Source organism: Bombina bombina, chromosome 3, assembly GCF_027579735.1.
Source record: "Bombina bombina isolate aBomBom1 chromosome 3, aBomBom1.pri, whole genome shotgun sequence".
In the NCBI taxonomy this organism is placed as follows: Eukaryota; Metazoa; Chordata; class Amphibia; order Anura; family Bombinatoridae; genus Bombina; species Bombina bombina.
The window spans coordinates 160237553-160254606 of record NC_069501.1 but is presented as its reverse complement, the minus strand read 5'-3'; positions in this window follow the sequence as shown (position 1 = coordinate 160254606).

Genomic DNA, 17054 nt, shown 5'->3' with positions numbered 1-17054 from the left:
TAGGGGTTAATAAGTGTAGGTAGATGGCGGCGACATTGGGGAGGGCAGATTAGGGGTTAATAAATATAATGTAGGTGTCGGCGATGTTGGGGGCAGCAGATTAGGGGTTAAAAATTTTATTGCGATGCGGGAGGGCCTCTGTTTAGGGGTTAATAGGTAGTTTATGGGTGTTAGTGTACTTTTTAGCACTTTAGTTATGAGTTTTATGTTACGGCGTTGTACCATAAAACTCTTAACTACTGACTTTAAAATGCGTTAGGACTTGACGTGGTAGAGTATACCGCTCACTTTTTTTCTGGCCTCCCAGGACAGACTCCTAATACCGGCGCTATGGAAGTCCCATAGAAAAAAGACTTTATGAAGTTTACGTAAGTCGTTTTGTGGTAAAGCCAAAGAAGTGTGCAGTGACCCTAAACCTTCAAGACTCGTAATACCAGCGGGCATAAAAAATCAGCGTTAGGACCTCTTAACTGTGTTTTTTCAGCCTAACACACAACTCGTAATCTAGCCGATAATTTCCTAGTGGGTATAGAGTATTCAAAATGAATATCCAAAAATGTTCTCCTTATTATGCATTCACATTCACCACAACTTGTCTAATTTGATTGCTCAATACCACATACTATTAGTCCATTAAGAGATTTTCCATGCGCTTGTCAAAAATGGTGAGATACAAAGGTTTAAATCCATTTTTGATATTATGAAGATGTTCATATATCCTTTTCCTTATTTGGTGGTGAGCCCAATATATCTCAAGCACATTTATAACTTAAAGGGTAAATAAAAAAATCAGAATCACAATATATAACTTGTATAGTTGAAAATATTGATCTCCTACCTTAAAATTTTGTCACTTTCTTAAGGGAATTTGTGCAGTGCTCACACTGCCAACATATGTGCCACTCATGTAAGGGAGGTAGGAGAACGCTCATAGAGGCCTATTTATCAAGCCGCCAACCACAAATACGCTGGAATTCCGCAGCGTAATTGTGGCAAGCCTGATTCGACTCATTTATCAAAGCCTACAGACTGGCAAAAGCTGAAATCTGTGACGTAACATACGATCCGCCGGTCTCAATCCGACACAGATCTATGCTTACATCATTACAGATGTTCCGAATACAAATTCGGCACTATCTGACACCTTTTGCAAGTTATGAAACTGTTAACAGATACACTTGCCACTTTTCCAGCCCAGCATACCTGGTTTTCAATCCGCAACCCTGGAGGCTGTGATGCCATAGGAATCAATGGGAGTCTGAAAGCAGAGAAAGCTTATGTTCGATGCTGCCAGATATCCCATTGATTTCTATGGTAGAATAAAAGTTACGTTTACACCTAACGCCCTAACATAAGCCCCGAGTCTAAACACCCCTTATCTGCTGCCCCCGACATTGCCGGCACCTACATAATGTTATTAACCCCTATCCCACCTCTCCCTGACACCGCCGCCACTAAATAAATGTATTAACCCCTATCCCGCCACTCCCGGACTCTGCAGCACCTAAATAAAGTTATTAACCCCTATCCCGCCACTCCCGGACATCGCCACAACTAAATAAATTTATTAACCCCTATCCCACCGCTCCCAGACCCCACCGCAACCTACATAATGTTATTAACCCCTATACCACCGCTCCCGGACCCCACCGCAACCTACATAATGTTATTAACCCCTATTCTGCTGCTCCCGGACCCCTCTGCAACAAAATAAAGTTATTAAACCCTAAACCACTACTCCCGAAGCCCACAGCAACTAACTAAATGTATTAAACCCTAAACCCCTGACCTCCTACAACACTACCACTTACTAAACCTATTAACCCCTAAACCGTCAGCCCCCCACATCGCCATAAACTAAATTCAGCTATTAACCCCTAAACCTAACAACCCGCTAACTTTACATTAAATATTAACTCATCCCTATCTTATAATAAATTTAAACTTACCATTAGAATTAAAATAAACTATATTAAACTATTAAGTAACCTACCCTAACTATTATACTAAAATTAATTTAAACTACAAATTAAATGAACTATATTATATATTTAAAAACCTAACCCTACTCAAGTTATTTAAATCTACAATAAAAAATTACTAAGTTACAAAAAACTAACAACTAAGTTACACAAAATAAAAAACACTAAGTTACAAAAAAAAATAAACACTAAAATACACAAAATAAAAAATAAATGATCAAATATTTAAACTAATTACACCTAATCTAATAGCCGTATGAAAATAAAAGAGCCCCTCCCAAAATAAAATAAACCCCTAGGGGTCTAGTTATCAAGCCTTCAACCTCAAATACGCTGGAATTCCGCAGCGTATTTGTGGCGAGGCTGATTCGCCTTAGTTATCAAAGGCTAGAGACCGGCAAAAGTAGAATTTTGTTACGTAAACTTCGATCCGCCGGACTCAGTCCGACACAGATCGATTCTTACGTCACTCCAGATGTTCCGCACACAAGTGCGGCACAATCTGACTACTTTTGCTAGTTATCAAAAAACTAGCAGGTACGCTCGGCACTTTTACGGCCCAGCGTACCTGGTTTTCAAACCGCCACCCTGGAGGCGGCGGATCCCATAGGAATCAATGGGAGTCTGACCATAGCGAAAGTACAAGTTCGCTGCTGCCAGACATCCCATTGATTCCTATGGGAGCTGTCTACACCTAACACCCTAACATGTACCCGAGTCTAAACACCCCTAATCTGTCCCCCCTACACTGCCGCACTAAATAAAGTTATTCCCCCCCTAAACCGCCGCTCCCGGAGCCCACCGCAAGCTACTCTATACATATTAACCCCTAAACCGCCGCTCCCGGAGCCCACCGCAAGCTACTCTATACATATTAACCCCTAAACCGCCGCTCCCGGAGCCCACCGCAACTATAATAAATGTATTAACCCCTAAACAGCCGCTCCCGGAGCCCACCGCCACCTACATTATACCTAGTAACCCCTATCCTGCCCCCCCTATACCACCGCCCTCTATAATAAAGTTATTAACCCCTATCCTGCCGATCCCGCACCTCGCTGCAACTAAATAAATAGTTTAACCCCTTAACCGCCTCTCCCGGACCCTGCCGCAACCTATATTAAATTTATTAACCCCTAATCTGCCACCCCTATACCGTCGCCACCTATAATACATTTATTAACCCCTAGCCTGCCCCCACTACACCGCCGCCACTGTAATACATTTTTTAACCCCTAAACCTAAGTCTAACACTAACCCTAACAACCCCCTAACTTAAATATTAATTAAATAAATCTAAATAATATTTCTCTTATTAACTAAGTTAATCCTATTTAAAACTAAATACTTACCTTTAAAATAAACCCTAATATAGCTACAATATAAATAATAATTATATTGTAGCTATGTTAGGATTTATTTTTATTTTACAGGTAACTTTCAATTTATTTTAACTAGGTACAATAGCTATTAAATAGTTATTAACTATTTAATAGCTTGCCTAGCTAAAATAAAGAGAAATGTACCTGTAAACTAAAAACTAACCTAAGTTACAATTACACCTAACACTACACTATACATAAATAAATTATTCCTATTTAAAACTAAATACTTACCTGTAAAATAAACCCTAAGATAGCTACAATATAATTAATAATTACATTGTAGCTATCTTAGGATTTATATTTATTTTACAGGTAACTTTGTATTTATTTTAGCTAGTTAGAATAGTTATTAAATAGTTATTAACTATTTAATAACTACCTAGCTAAAAGAAATACAAAATTACCTGTAAAATAAATCCTAACCTAAGTTACAATTAAACCTAACACTACACTATCATTACATTAATTAAATAAATTAACTACAAATAACTGCAATTAAATACAATTACATAAACTAACTAAAGTACAAAAAATAAAAAAAGCTAAGTTACAAAAAATAAAAAAAATAAGTTACAAACATTTTAAAAATATTACAACAATTTTAAGCTACTTACACCTAATCTAAGCCCCCTAATACAATAACAAAGCCCCCCAAAATAAAAAAAATGCCCTACCCTATTCTAAATTAAAAAAGTTCAAAGCTCTTTTACCTTACCAGCCCTTAAAAGGACCTTTTGTGGGGCATGCCCCAAACAATTCAGCTCTTTTGCCTGTAAAAGAAAAATACAACCCCCCCCAACATTAAAACCCACCACCCACATACCCCTAATCTAACCCAAACCCCCCTTAAAATAACACTAATCCCCTGAAGATCATCCTACCTTGAGTCGTCTTCACTCAGCCGAGCAGCGATGGAATCGAAGAGGAGATCCGGAGCGGCAGAAGTGATCATCCAAGGGGCGCTGAAGAAATCTTCCATCCGATGAAGTGATCCTCCAAGCGGCGCTGAAGAAGTCTTCCATCCGGGCAATGTAATCTTCCAAGAGGCGCTGAAGAAGTCTTCTATCCGGGCAATGTCATCTTCCAAGCCGGGTCTTCAATCTTCATCCCGCCGACGCGGAACATCCTTCTTTACCGACGGACTACCGACGAATGAAGGCTCCTTTAAGGGACGTCATCCAAGATGGCGTCCCTTCAATTCCGATTGGCTGATAGGATTCTATCAGCGAATCGGAATTAAGGTAGGAAAAATCTGATTGGCTGATTGAATCAGCCAATCAGATTCAAGTTCAATCCGATTGGCTGATCCAATCAGCCAATCAGATTGAGCTCGCATTCTATTGGCTGATCGTAATTATATTGTAGCTATCTTAGGGTTTATTTTACAGGTAAGTATTTAGTTTTAAATAGGAATAATTTATTTAAGTATAGTGTAGTGTTAGGTGTAATTTTTACAGGTACATTTAGTTTACAGGTACATTTCTCTTTATTTTAGCTAGGCAAGCTATTAAATAGTTAATAACTATTTAATAGCTATTGTACCTAGTTAAAATAAATTGAAAGTTACCTGTAAAATAAAAATAAATCCTAACATAGCTACAATATAATTATTATTTATAATGTAGCTATATTAGGGTTTATTTTACAGGTAAGTATTTAGTTTTAAATAGGATTAACTTAGTTAATAAGAGAAATATTATTTCGATTTATTTAATTAATATTTAAGTTAGGGGGGTGTTAGGGTTAGTGTTAGACTTAGGTTTAGGGGTTAATAAATTTATTAAAGTGGCGGCGGTGTAGTGGGGGGCAGGATAGGGGTTAATAAATTTATTATAGGTGGCGACGGTGTAGGGGGGGCAGGATAGGGGTTAATACATTTAATATAGGTTGCGGCGGGTTCAGTGAGCGGCGGTTTAGGGGTTAAACTATTTATTTATTTGTGGCGAGGTGCGGGATCAGCAGGATAGGGGTTAATAACTTTATTATAGAGGGCGACGGTATAGGGGGGGCAGGATAGGGTTTTCTAGGTATAATGCAGGTCACAGCGGTGTCCAGGAGCAGCGGTTTAGGGGTTAATACATTTATCAGAGTTGCGGCGGGGTCTAGGAGCGGCGGTTTAGGGGTTAGTAACTTTATTTAGTTGCAGGGGGCTCCGGTATAGGGGGTAGAACAGTGTAGTTTAGTGTGGGTGCTTAGTGACAGGCTAGAAAGAAAGCTGTAAAAAAGCCGAAGAGCAGCGAGATCGGATGAGCGATAACTATCACAGTCCACTGCTCATCGCCCCGTACTTGGTGCGCAGCTTTTTGACAGCTTTTTTGATAACAGGCGAATTTTTGCAGGTCCGCGGCGGCGATGTGAGGCGAGCTTAGGCGGGCGTATTGGGCCGGCGAAGGCAGGAAAAGTAGACACGTTGATAACTAGGCCCCCTAGCCTACAATAAACTATCAATGGCCCTTAAAATGGCCTTTTGCGGGGCATTGCCCAAAGAAATCAGCTCTTTTACCTGTAAAAAAAAAATACAAACAACCCCGCCAACAGTAAAACCCACCACCCACACAACCAAACCCCCCAAATAAAATTCTATCTAAAAAACCTAAGCTCCCCATTGCCCTGAAAAGGGCATTTGGATGGGCATTGTCCTTAAAAGGGCATTTAGCTCTTTTTCCACCCAAATTCCCTAATCTAAAATTAAAACCCACCCAATAAACCCTTAAAAAACCTAACACTAACCCCCGAAGATCCAATTACAGTTTTTAAAGACCCGACATCCATCCTCAATGAAGCGGCAGAAGTCCTCAGCGAAGCCGGCAGAAGTCTTCATCCAAGCGGTCCGAAGTCTTCATCCAAGTGGGCTGAAATCTTCATCCAAGCAGGCCAAAGTCTTCATCTAAGCCAGCAGAAGTCGTTATCCAGACGGCATCTTCTATCTTCATCCATCTGGCGTGGAGCGGCTCCATCTTCAAGACATCCGTCGCGGAGCATCCTCTCCTTCCGACGTCTTCTTGAACAATGAAGTTTCCCTTTAAATGACGTCATTTAAGATGGCGTCCCTTACATTCCAATTGGCTGATAGAATTCTATCAGCCAATAGGAATTAAGGTGGAAAAAATCCTATTGGCTGTTGCAATCAGCCAATATGATTGAGCTTTCATCCTATTGGCTAATCCAATCAGCCAATAGGATTGAGCTTGCGTTCCTATTGGCTGATAGAATTCTATCAGCCAATCAGAATGTAGGGGATGCCATCTTGGATGACGTCATTTAAAGGGAAACTTCATTGTTCCAGAAGACGTCAGAAGAAGAGGATGCTCTGCGCGCGGATGTCTTGAAGATGGAGCCGCTCAACGCCAGATGGATGAAGATAGAAGATGCTGTCTGGATGAAGACTTCTGCCGGCTTGGATGAAGACTTCGGCCCGCTTGGATGAAGACTTCTGCCGGCTTCGCTGAGGACTTCTGCCGCTTTGTTGAGGATGGATGTCGGGTCCTCAAAAACTGTAAGGGTTTATTGGGTGAGTTTTAATTTTAGATTAGGGACTTTGGACGGAGAAAGAGCTAAATGCCCTTTTAAGGGCAATGCCCATCCAAATGCCATTTTCAGGGCAATGGGGAGCTTAGGTTTTTTATATAGAATTTTATTTGTGGGGTTTGGTTGTGTGGGTGGTGGGTTTTACTGTTGGGGGGTTGTTTGTATTTTTTTTTACAGGTTAAAGAGCTGATTTCTTTGGGGCAATGCCCCGCATAAGGCCCTATTAAGGGCTATTGGTAGTTTATTGTAGGCTAGGGTTTTTTTATTTTGGGAGGATTTTTTATTTTCATAGGGCTATTAGATTAGGTGTAATTAGTTTAAATATTTGATCATTTATTTTTTATTTTTTGTAATTTAGTGTTTATTTTTTTTGTAGCTTAGTGCTTTTTATTTTGTGTAACTTCGTTGTTAGTTTTTTGTAATTTAGTAATTCTTTATAGTAAATTTAAATAACTTAAGTAGGATTAGGTTTTTAAATATGTAATATAGTTAATTCAATTTGTAGTTTAATGTAATTTTAGTATAATAGTTAGGGTAGGTTAATTAATAGTTAAATATAGTTTATTTTAATTCTAAAGGTAAGTTTAAATTTATTATAAGATAGGGATGAGGTAATTTTAATGTAAAGTTAGCGGGTTGTTAGGTTTAGGGGTTAATAGCTGAATTTAGTTTATGGCGATGTGGGGGGCTAGCGGTTTAGGGGTTAATAGGTTTAGTGAGTGGTAGTGATGTGGGAGGCCAGGGGTTTAGGGGTTAATACATTTATTTAGTTGTGGAGGGCTCCGGGAGCAGTGGGATAGGGGTTAATAACTTTATTAGAGTTGCATTGGGCTCCGGGAGCGGCGGGATAGGGGTTAATAACTTTATTAGAGTTGCTGTGGGGTCCGGGAGCGGCGGAATAGGGGTTAATAACTTTATTAGAGTTGCAGTGGGGTCCGGAAACGGCGGGATAGGGGTTAAACATTTTAGTATAGTGATGTTGTTTAGTGACAGGGTATAAATAAAGCTGGGAAAAAGCCGAATAGCAGCGAGATCGATGACTGCTAGTTAACAACAGTCCGCTGCTCATTGCCCCGTACTTGGTGCGTGGCTTTTTGACAGCTTTTTTGATAAATATGGAGAGCGTATTCAGGTCAGCGGTCGCGATGTTAGGCGAGCGTATTGGTGCCGGTGAATGCAGCACAGTTGATTGCTTGATAAGTAGGCCTCATATTATTAATTACCCATAATTTTTGTTTTTCACATTTTTTTAACTGTTGAAATAGATCTGAGGGGGCGATAATATATTTTAAATTCCTTGACTTTCTACAGATCATCCTGATTTCTTTGGCAAAATAGAATGGATCCTCTCTCATTATCAACCAAAGGGAATTAAGAATTACTTTATTAATAAAGTGATAATAATCTTTCCAAGTCAAAAACAGCCAAGATTTATAACTCAACACAATATTAAATTTTCATTTTCCCCACAATAATCCTTCAAATTACAGATAATGCATGACAATAACTGAAATATAAAATGATTAATCAATACTTCTCTCATCAAAATTGGTGTACAACCTCAACATGTTGGACACTGCCTAGAGTCCCAAAAAATGGAGGATACAGGTATATAGGGAAGTGACATCCACTGCAAGCAGCAAAAAATCTTTCTGCTACTTTAATTCCTGTAACTTATCAAAAAGATAAGTTTCTTACAGCTCACAATCTAACAGCAGTATCCCAGCTGTGCAAGCAACTTTAAAAACTCCCAATCTAAAAGCAGTATCCCAGCTCTGCAAGCTTACGCTGCATCCAGGTGGATTCTTTTATCACCCTGCCATCCAGGTGGATTCCGAAATTGGCAGGGTGGTGAAAGAATCCATCCAGGTGAATTCTTTCACCACCCCTTTTTCTCTCTATTCCCCCTCTCTTTTGGGCTCTCTCCCTCTCTCTTTTGCGCTCTCTCCCCCTCTCTTTTGTGCTCTCTCCCCCCTCTCTTTTGTGCATCCAGGTGGATTCTTTCAACATCCTGCCATTTTTGGAATCCACCTGGATGCAGCTTATGCTTCATCCAGGTGGATTCCGAAAAAAGCAGGGTGGTGAAAGAATCCATCCAGGTGGATTCTTTAACCACCCCTTTTGCTCTCTATCCCCCCTCTCTTTTGCGCTCTCTCCCCCTCTCTTTTGCGCTCTCTCCCCCTCTCTTTTGCGCTCTCTCCCCCTCTCTTTTGCGCTCTCTCCCCCCTCTCTTTTGTGCTCTCTCCCCCTCTCTTTTGCTCTCTCTCCCCCCTCTCTTTTGCTCTCTCCCCTCTCTTTTGCTATCCCTTTCCCCTCTATTTTGCTATTCCTCTCCCCTCTCTTTTGCTCTCTCTCTCCCCTCTCTTTTGCTCTCTCTATCCCCTCTCTTTTGCTCTCTCTCTCCCCTCTCTTTTGCTCTCTCTCTAACCTCTCTTTTGCTCTCTCTCTCCCCTCTCTTTTGCTCTCTCTCCCTCTCATTTGCTCTCTCTCCCCTCTCATTTGCTCTCTCTCCCCCCTCAGTCTGTGTTGTTAATAAAAAAAAATGAACTACAGAAAAAAATAAACAAATAAAACCTAATCCCTATGAAAATAAAAAGCCCCCCCCAAAATAAAAAACACCCCCTAATCTAATGCTAAACTACCAATAGCCCTTAAAAGGGCTTTTATAGGACATTGCCCTAAGTTAAACAGCTCTTTTGCAGTTACCAAAAATTCTAAGAACCCCCTAACAGTAAAACCCACCACCCACCAAAATAAATAAACCTAACACTAAAAAACAAAACTATCCATTGCCTTGAAAATGGCATTTGTATGGGCATTGCCCTTAAAAGGGCATTCAGCTCTTTTGCTGCCCATCCCTAATCTAAAAAAAAAAAAAACCTTTGATAAGAGTGCAGGATAGACATATTACTATATGCACTGTTTAAATACCAATAACCATCATATAAAGTCAAACTATAGTTTCATATATTAAGACCATTTTATATTTAGAGTCAATACTTTATATACACCTAGATTACGAATCTTGCGTTAGCCTTAAAAAGCAGCGTTGAGGGGTCCCAACGCTGCTTTTTTCCTAACGCTGGTATTACGAGTCTTGAAAAGACAGGTGTACCGCTCACTTTTTTGGCCAGACTTGAAAATACTGCAAATCCACTTACGTCAATTGGGTATCCTATATTTTCAATGGGACTTGCATAATGCCGGTATTACGAGTCTGCAAAAAAGTGAGTGGTACAACCTCTCCTGTCAAGACTGGTGCCACATTTAAAAGTCAGTAGTTAAGAGTTTTATGGGCTAACGCCGTAGTATAAAACTCTTAACTAAAGTGCTAAAAAGTTCACTAACACCCATAAACTGCCTATTAACCCCTAAACCGAGACCCCCCACATCGCAAACACTAAAAAAATATTTGTAACCCCTAATCTGCAGAACCGGACATCGCCAAAAATATAAAATATTTATTTACCCCTAAACCGCCGCCCTCCCGCATCGCAAACACTAGTTAAATTGTATTAACCCCTAATCTGCCGTCCATAACATCGCCGACACCTACCTACATTTATTAACCCCTAATTTGCCGCACCCAACGTTGCCGCAACTATATTAAATGTGTTAACCCCTAAATCTTAGTCTAACCCCAACCCTAACACCCCCCTAACTTAAATATAATTTAAATAAATCTAAATAAAATAACTATCATTAACTAAATTATTCCTATTTAAAACTAAATACTTACCTATAAAATAAACCATATGATAGCTACAATATAATTAATAGTTACATTGTAGCTAGCTTAGGGTTTTTTTTATTTTGCAGGCAACTTTATATTTATTTTAACTAGGTACAATAGTTATTAAATAGTTATTAACTATTTAATAGCTACCTAGTTAAAATAAATTCAAATTTACCTGTAAAATCAATCCTAAACTAAGTTACAATTACACCTAACACTACACTATTATTAAATTAATTACCTAAACTAACTACAATTAAATACAATTGAAAAAAAATTATCTAAAGTACAGAAAAAAAACACTAAATTACAGAAAATAATAAAATAATTACAAGTTTTTTAAACTAATTACACCTTATCTAATCCCCCTAATAAAATAAAAAAGCACCCCAAAATAATAAAAAGCCCTACCCTATACGAAATTACAAATAGCCCTTAAAAGGGCCTTTTGCGGAGCATTGCCCCAAAGTAATCAGCTCTATTACCTGTAATAAAAAATACAATACCCCCCAACATTAAAACCCACCACCCACACACCCAACCCTACTCTAAAACCCACCCAATCCCCCCTTAATAAAACCTAACACTAACCCCTTGAAGATCACCCTACCTTGAGAATTCTTCACCCAGCCGGGCCGAAGTCCTTAACGAAGCTGGGCGAAGTGGTCCTCCAGATGGGCAGAAGTCTTCATCGAAGCCGGACAGAAGAGGTCCTCCAGACGGGCAGCCAATTAGAATTAAGATAGAAAAAATCCTATTTGCTGATACAATCAGCCAATAGGATTGAAGTTCAATAATAAAATGCGAGCTCAATCCTATTGGCTGATTGCATCAGCCAATAGGATTTTTCCTACCTTAATTCCGATTGGCTGATAGAATTCTATCAGCCAATCGGAATTCAAGGGACGCCATCTTGGATGACGTAATTTAAAGGACCATTCATTCAGTCGTCGGATGCCGTTAGAAGAGGATGCTCCGCGTCGGATGGCTTGAAGATGGACCCGCTCCACGCCGGATGGATGAAGATAGAAGATGCCGCCTGGATGAAGACTTCTGCCTGTCTGGAGGACCTCTTCTGGCCGGCTTGAATGAAGACTTCTGCCCGTCTGGAGGACCACTTCTGCCGGCTTCGTGGAGAACTTCGACCCGGCTGGGTGAAGACGTCTCAAGGTAGGGTGATCTTCAAGGGGTTAGTGTTAGGTTTTTGTAAGGAGGAATTGGGTGGGTTTTAGAGTAGGGTTGGGTGTGTGGTTGGTGGGTTTTAATGTTGGGGGGTATTGTACTTTTTTTTCAGGTAATAGAGTTGATTACTTTGGGCAATGCCCCGCAAAATGCCCTTTTAAGGGCTATTCGTAATTTAGTATAGGGTAGGGCTTTTTATTATTTTGGGGGGCTTTTTTATTTTATTAGGGGGATTAGATTAGGTGTAATTAGTTTAAAAAAAATGTAATTATTTTATTATTTTCTGTAATTTAGTGTTTTGTTTTTTTGTACTTTAGATAATTGTTTTTAATTGTATTTAATTGAATTTAGTTTAGGGAATTTATTTAATTATAGTGTAGTGTTAGGTGTTAGTGTTAGGCTTTATTTTACAGGTAAGGTTTTATTTTACAGGTAAATTTGTATTTATTTTAACTAGGAAGTTATTAAATAGTCAAACTTGACTGTAAAATAAAAATAAACCCTAAACTAGATACAATGTAACTATTAGTTATATTCTAGCTATCTAAGACCTAGATTTGGAGTTTGGCGTTAGCCGTGAAAACCAGCGTTAGAGGCTCCTAACGCTGGTTTTAGGCTACCGCCGGTATTTGGAGTCACTCAAAATAGGGTCTAACGCTCACTTTTCATCCGTGACTTTTCCATACCGCAGATCCCCTTACGTCAATTGCGTATCCTATCTTTTCAATGGGATCTTTCTAACTCCGGTATTTAGAGTCGTTTCTGAAGTGAGCGTTAGACATCTAACGACAAAACTCCAGCCGCAGGAAAAAAGTCAGTAGTTAAGAGCTTTCTGGGCTAACGCCGGTTTATAAAGCTCTTAACTACTGTACTCTAAAGTACACTAACACCCATAAACTACCTATGTACCCCTAAACCGAGGTCCCCCCACATCGCCGACACTCGAATACATTTTTTTAACCCCTAATCTGCCGACCGCCACCTACGTTATCCTTATGTACCCCTAATCTGCTGCCCCTAACACCGCCGACTCCTGTATTATATTTATTAACCCCTAATCTGCCCCCCACAACGTCGCAGCCAGCTACCTACAATAATTAACCCCTAATCTGCCGACCGCAAAGCGCCGCCACCTATGTTATCCTTATGTACCCCTAATCTGCTGCCCCTAACATTCCCGACCCCTGTATTATATTTATTAACCCCTAATCTGCCCCCCACAACGTCGCCTCCACCTGCCTACACTTATTAACCCCTAATCTGCCGACCGGAGCTCACCGCTATTCTAATAAATGTATTAACCCCTAAAGCTAAGTCTAACCCTAACACTAACACCCCCCTAAGTTAAATATAATTTACATCTAACGAAATTAATTAACTCTTATTAAATAAATTATTCCTATTTAAAGCTAAATACTTACCTGTAAAATAAACCCTAATATAGCTACAATATAAATTATAATTATATTATAGCTATTTTAGGATTTATATTTATTTTACAGGTAACTTTGTATTTATTTAACCAGGTACAATAGCTATTAAATAGTTAAGAACTATTTAATAGCTAAAATAGTTAAAATAATTACAAATTTACCTGTAAAATAAATCCTAACCTAAGTTACAATTAAACCTAACACTACACTATCAATAAATTAATTAAATAAACTACCTACAATTACCTACAATTAACCTAACACTACACTATCAATAAATTAATTAAATACAATTCCTACAAATAAATACAATTAAATAAACTAGCTAAAGTACAAAAAATAAAAAAGAACTAAGTTACAAAAATAAAAAAATATTTACAAACATAAGAAAAATATTACAACAATTTTAAACTAATTACACCTACTCTAAGCCCCCTAATAAAATAACAAAGCCCCCCAAAATAAAAAAATGACCTACCCAATTCTAAATTACAAAAGTTCAAAGCTCTTTTACCTTACCAGCCCTGAACAGGGCCCTTTGCGGGGCATGCCCCAAAGAATTCAGCTTTTTTGCCTGTAAAAAAAAACATACAATACCCCCCCCAACATTACAACCCACCACCCACATACCCCTAATCTAACCCAAACCCCCCTTAAATAAACCTAACACTAAGCCCCTGAAGATCTTCCTACCTTATCTTCACCCTGCCAGGTTCACCGATCCGTTCTGAAGAGCTCCTCCGATGTCCTGATCCAAGCCCAAGCGGGGGGCTGAAGAGGTCCATGATCCGGCTGAAGTCTTCATCCAAGCGGGAGCTGAAGAGGTCCATGATCCGGATGAAGTCTTCTATCAACTGCATCTTCAATCTTCTTTCTTCCGGATCCATCTTGCAGACCTCCGACGCGGAACATCCTCTTCTCCCGACGCCTACTAGCCGAATGACGGTTCCTTTAAGGGACGTCATCCAAGATGGCGTCCCTCGAATTCCGATTGGCTGATAGGATTCTATCAGCCAATCGGAATTAAGGTAGGAATATTCTGATTGGCTGATGGAATCAGCCAATCAGAATCAAGTTCAATCAGATTGGCTGATCCAATCAGCCAATCAGATTGAGCTTGCATTCTATTGGCTGATCGGAACAGCCAATAGAATGCAAGCTCAATCTGATTGGCTGATTGGATCAGCCAATCGGATTGAACTTGATTCTGATTGGCTGATTCCATCAGCCAATCCGAATATTCCTACCTTAATTCCGATTGGCTGATAGAATCCTATCAGCCAATCGGAATTCGAGGGACGCCATCTTGGATGACATCCCTTAAAGGAACCGTCATTCGGCTAGTAGGCGTCGGGAGAAGAGGATGTTCCGCGTCGGAGGTCTGCAAGATGGATCCGGAAGAAAGAAGATTGAAGATGCCGTTGATAGAAGACTTCATCCGGATCATGGACCTCTTCAGCTCCCGCTTGGATGAAGACTTCATCTGGATCATGGACCGCTTCAGCTCCCGCTTGGATGAAGACTTCAGCCGGATCATGGACCTCTTCAGCCCCCCGCTTGGGCTTGGATCAGGAAATCGGAGGTGCTCTTCAGGACGGATCGGTGAACCTGGCAGGGTGAAGATAAGGTAGGAAGATCTTCAGGGGCTTAGTATTAGGTTTATTTAAGGGGGGTTTGGGTTAGATTAGGGGTATGTGGGTGGTGGGTTGTAATGTTGGGGGGTTATTGTATGTTTTTTTTTACAGGCAAAAGAGCTGAATTCTTTGGGGCATGCCCCGCAAAGGGCCCTGTTCAGGGCTGGTAAGGTAAAAGAGCTTTGAACTTTTGTAATTTAGAATAGGGTAGGGCATTTTTTTATTTTGGGGGGCTTTGTTATTTTATTAGGGGGCTTAGAGTAGGTGTAATTAGTTTAAAATTGTTGTAATATTTTTCATATGTTTGTAAATATTTTTTTATTTTTTGTAACTTAGTTCTTTTTTATTTTTTGTACTTCAGCTAGTTTATTTAATTGTATTTATTTGTAGGATGTGTATTTAATTAATTTATTGATAGTGTAGTGTTAGGTTAATTGTAGGTAATTGTAGGTAGTTTATTTAATTAATTTATTGATAGTGTAGTGTTAGGTTTAATTGTAACTTAGGTTAGTATTTATTTTACAGGTAATTTTGTAATTATTTTAACTATTTTAGCTATGAAATAGTTCTTAACTATTTAATAGCTATTGTACCTGGTTAAAATAAATACAAAGTTACCTGTAAAATAAATATAAATCCTAAAATAGCTATAATATAATTAAAATTTATATTGTAGCTATATTAGGATTTATTTTACAGGTAAGTATTTATCTTTAAATAGGAATAATTTATTTAATAAGAGTTAATTAATTTCGTTAGATGTAAATTATATTTAATTTAGGGGGGTGTTAGTGTTAGGGTTAGACTTAGCTTTAGGGGTTAATACATTTATTAGAATAGCGGTGAGCTCCAGTCGGCAGATTAGGGGTTAATAATTGAAGTTAGGTGTCGGCGATGTTAGGGAGGGCAGATTAGGGGTTAATACTATTTATTATAGGGTTAGTGAGGCGGATTAGGGGTTAATAACTTTATTATAGTAGCGCTCAGGTCCGCTCATCAGATTAGGGGTTAATAAGTGTAGGCAGGTGGAGGCGACGTTGTGGGGGGCAGATTAGGGGTTAATAAATATAATATAGGGGTCGGCGATGTTAGGGCAGCAGATTAGGGGTACATAGGGATAATGTAAGTAGCGGCGGTTTACGGAGCGGCAGGTTAGGGGTTAATAATAATATGCAGGGGTCAGCTTAATAAGTGTAAGGTTAGGGGTGTTTAGACTCGGGGTACATGTTAGAGTGTTAAGTGCAGACGTAGGAAGGGTTACCGCATAGCAAACAATGGGGCTGCGTTAGGAGCTGAACGCGGCTTTTTTGCAGGTGTTTGGGTTTTTTTCAGCTCAAACAGCTCCATTGTTTCCTATGGGGGAATCGTGCACGAGCACGTTTTTGAGGCTGGCCGCTTGCGTAAGCAACTCTGGTATCGAGAGTTGAAGCTGCGTTAAAAATGTTCTACGCTCCTTTTTTGGAGCCTAACGCAGCCATTCTGTGGACTCTCAATACCAGAGTTATTTTTATGGTGAGAAGAAAAAAGCCGGCGTTAGTTTTTCGGGTCGTTACCGACAAAACTCCAAATCTAGCCGTTAGGGTTTATTTTATAGGTAAGTATTTAGTTTTAAATAGGAATAATTTATTTAATGATAGTAATTTTATTTAGATATATTTAAATTATATTTATGTTAGTGGGTGTTAGGGTTAGGGTTAGACTTAGGTTTAGGGGTTAATAAATTTAATTTAGTGTCGTCGACATTGGGGGCGGCAGATTAGGGGTTAATAAATGTAGGTAGGTGGCGGCGGTGTAGAGGGGGGGCAGATAAGGGGTTAATAAATATAATGTAGGTGGCGGCGGTGTAGGGTCGGCAAATTAGGGGTTAAACACTTTATTAGAGTTGTGGTGGGCTCCGGGAGTGGCGGTTTAGGGGTTAATACATTTATTAGAGTTGCGGCGGTATGGGGGGGCAGATTAGGTGTTAATAAGTATAATGTAGGTGACGGTGGGCTCTGGGAGCGGCGGTTTAGGGGTTAAACACTTTATTTAGTTGCGGCGGTGTAGGAGGGCAGATTAGGGGTGTTTAGACTCGGGGTACATGTTAGGGTGTTAGGTGTAGACATTTCCCATAGAAATCAATGGGATATCGGTCAGCAGCGAACATGAGTTTTCGCTGCTTTCAGACTCCCATT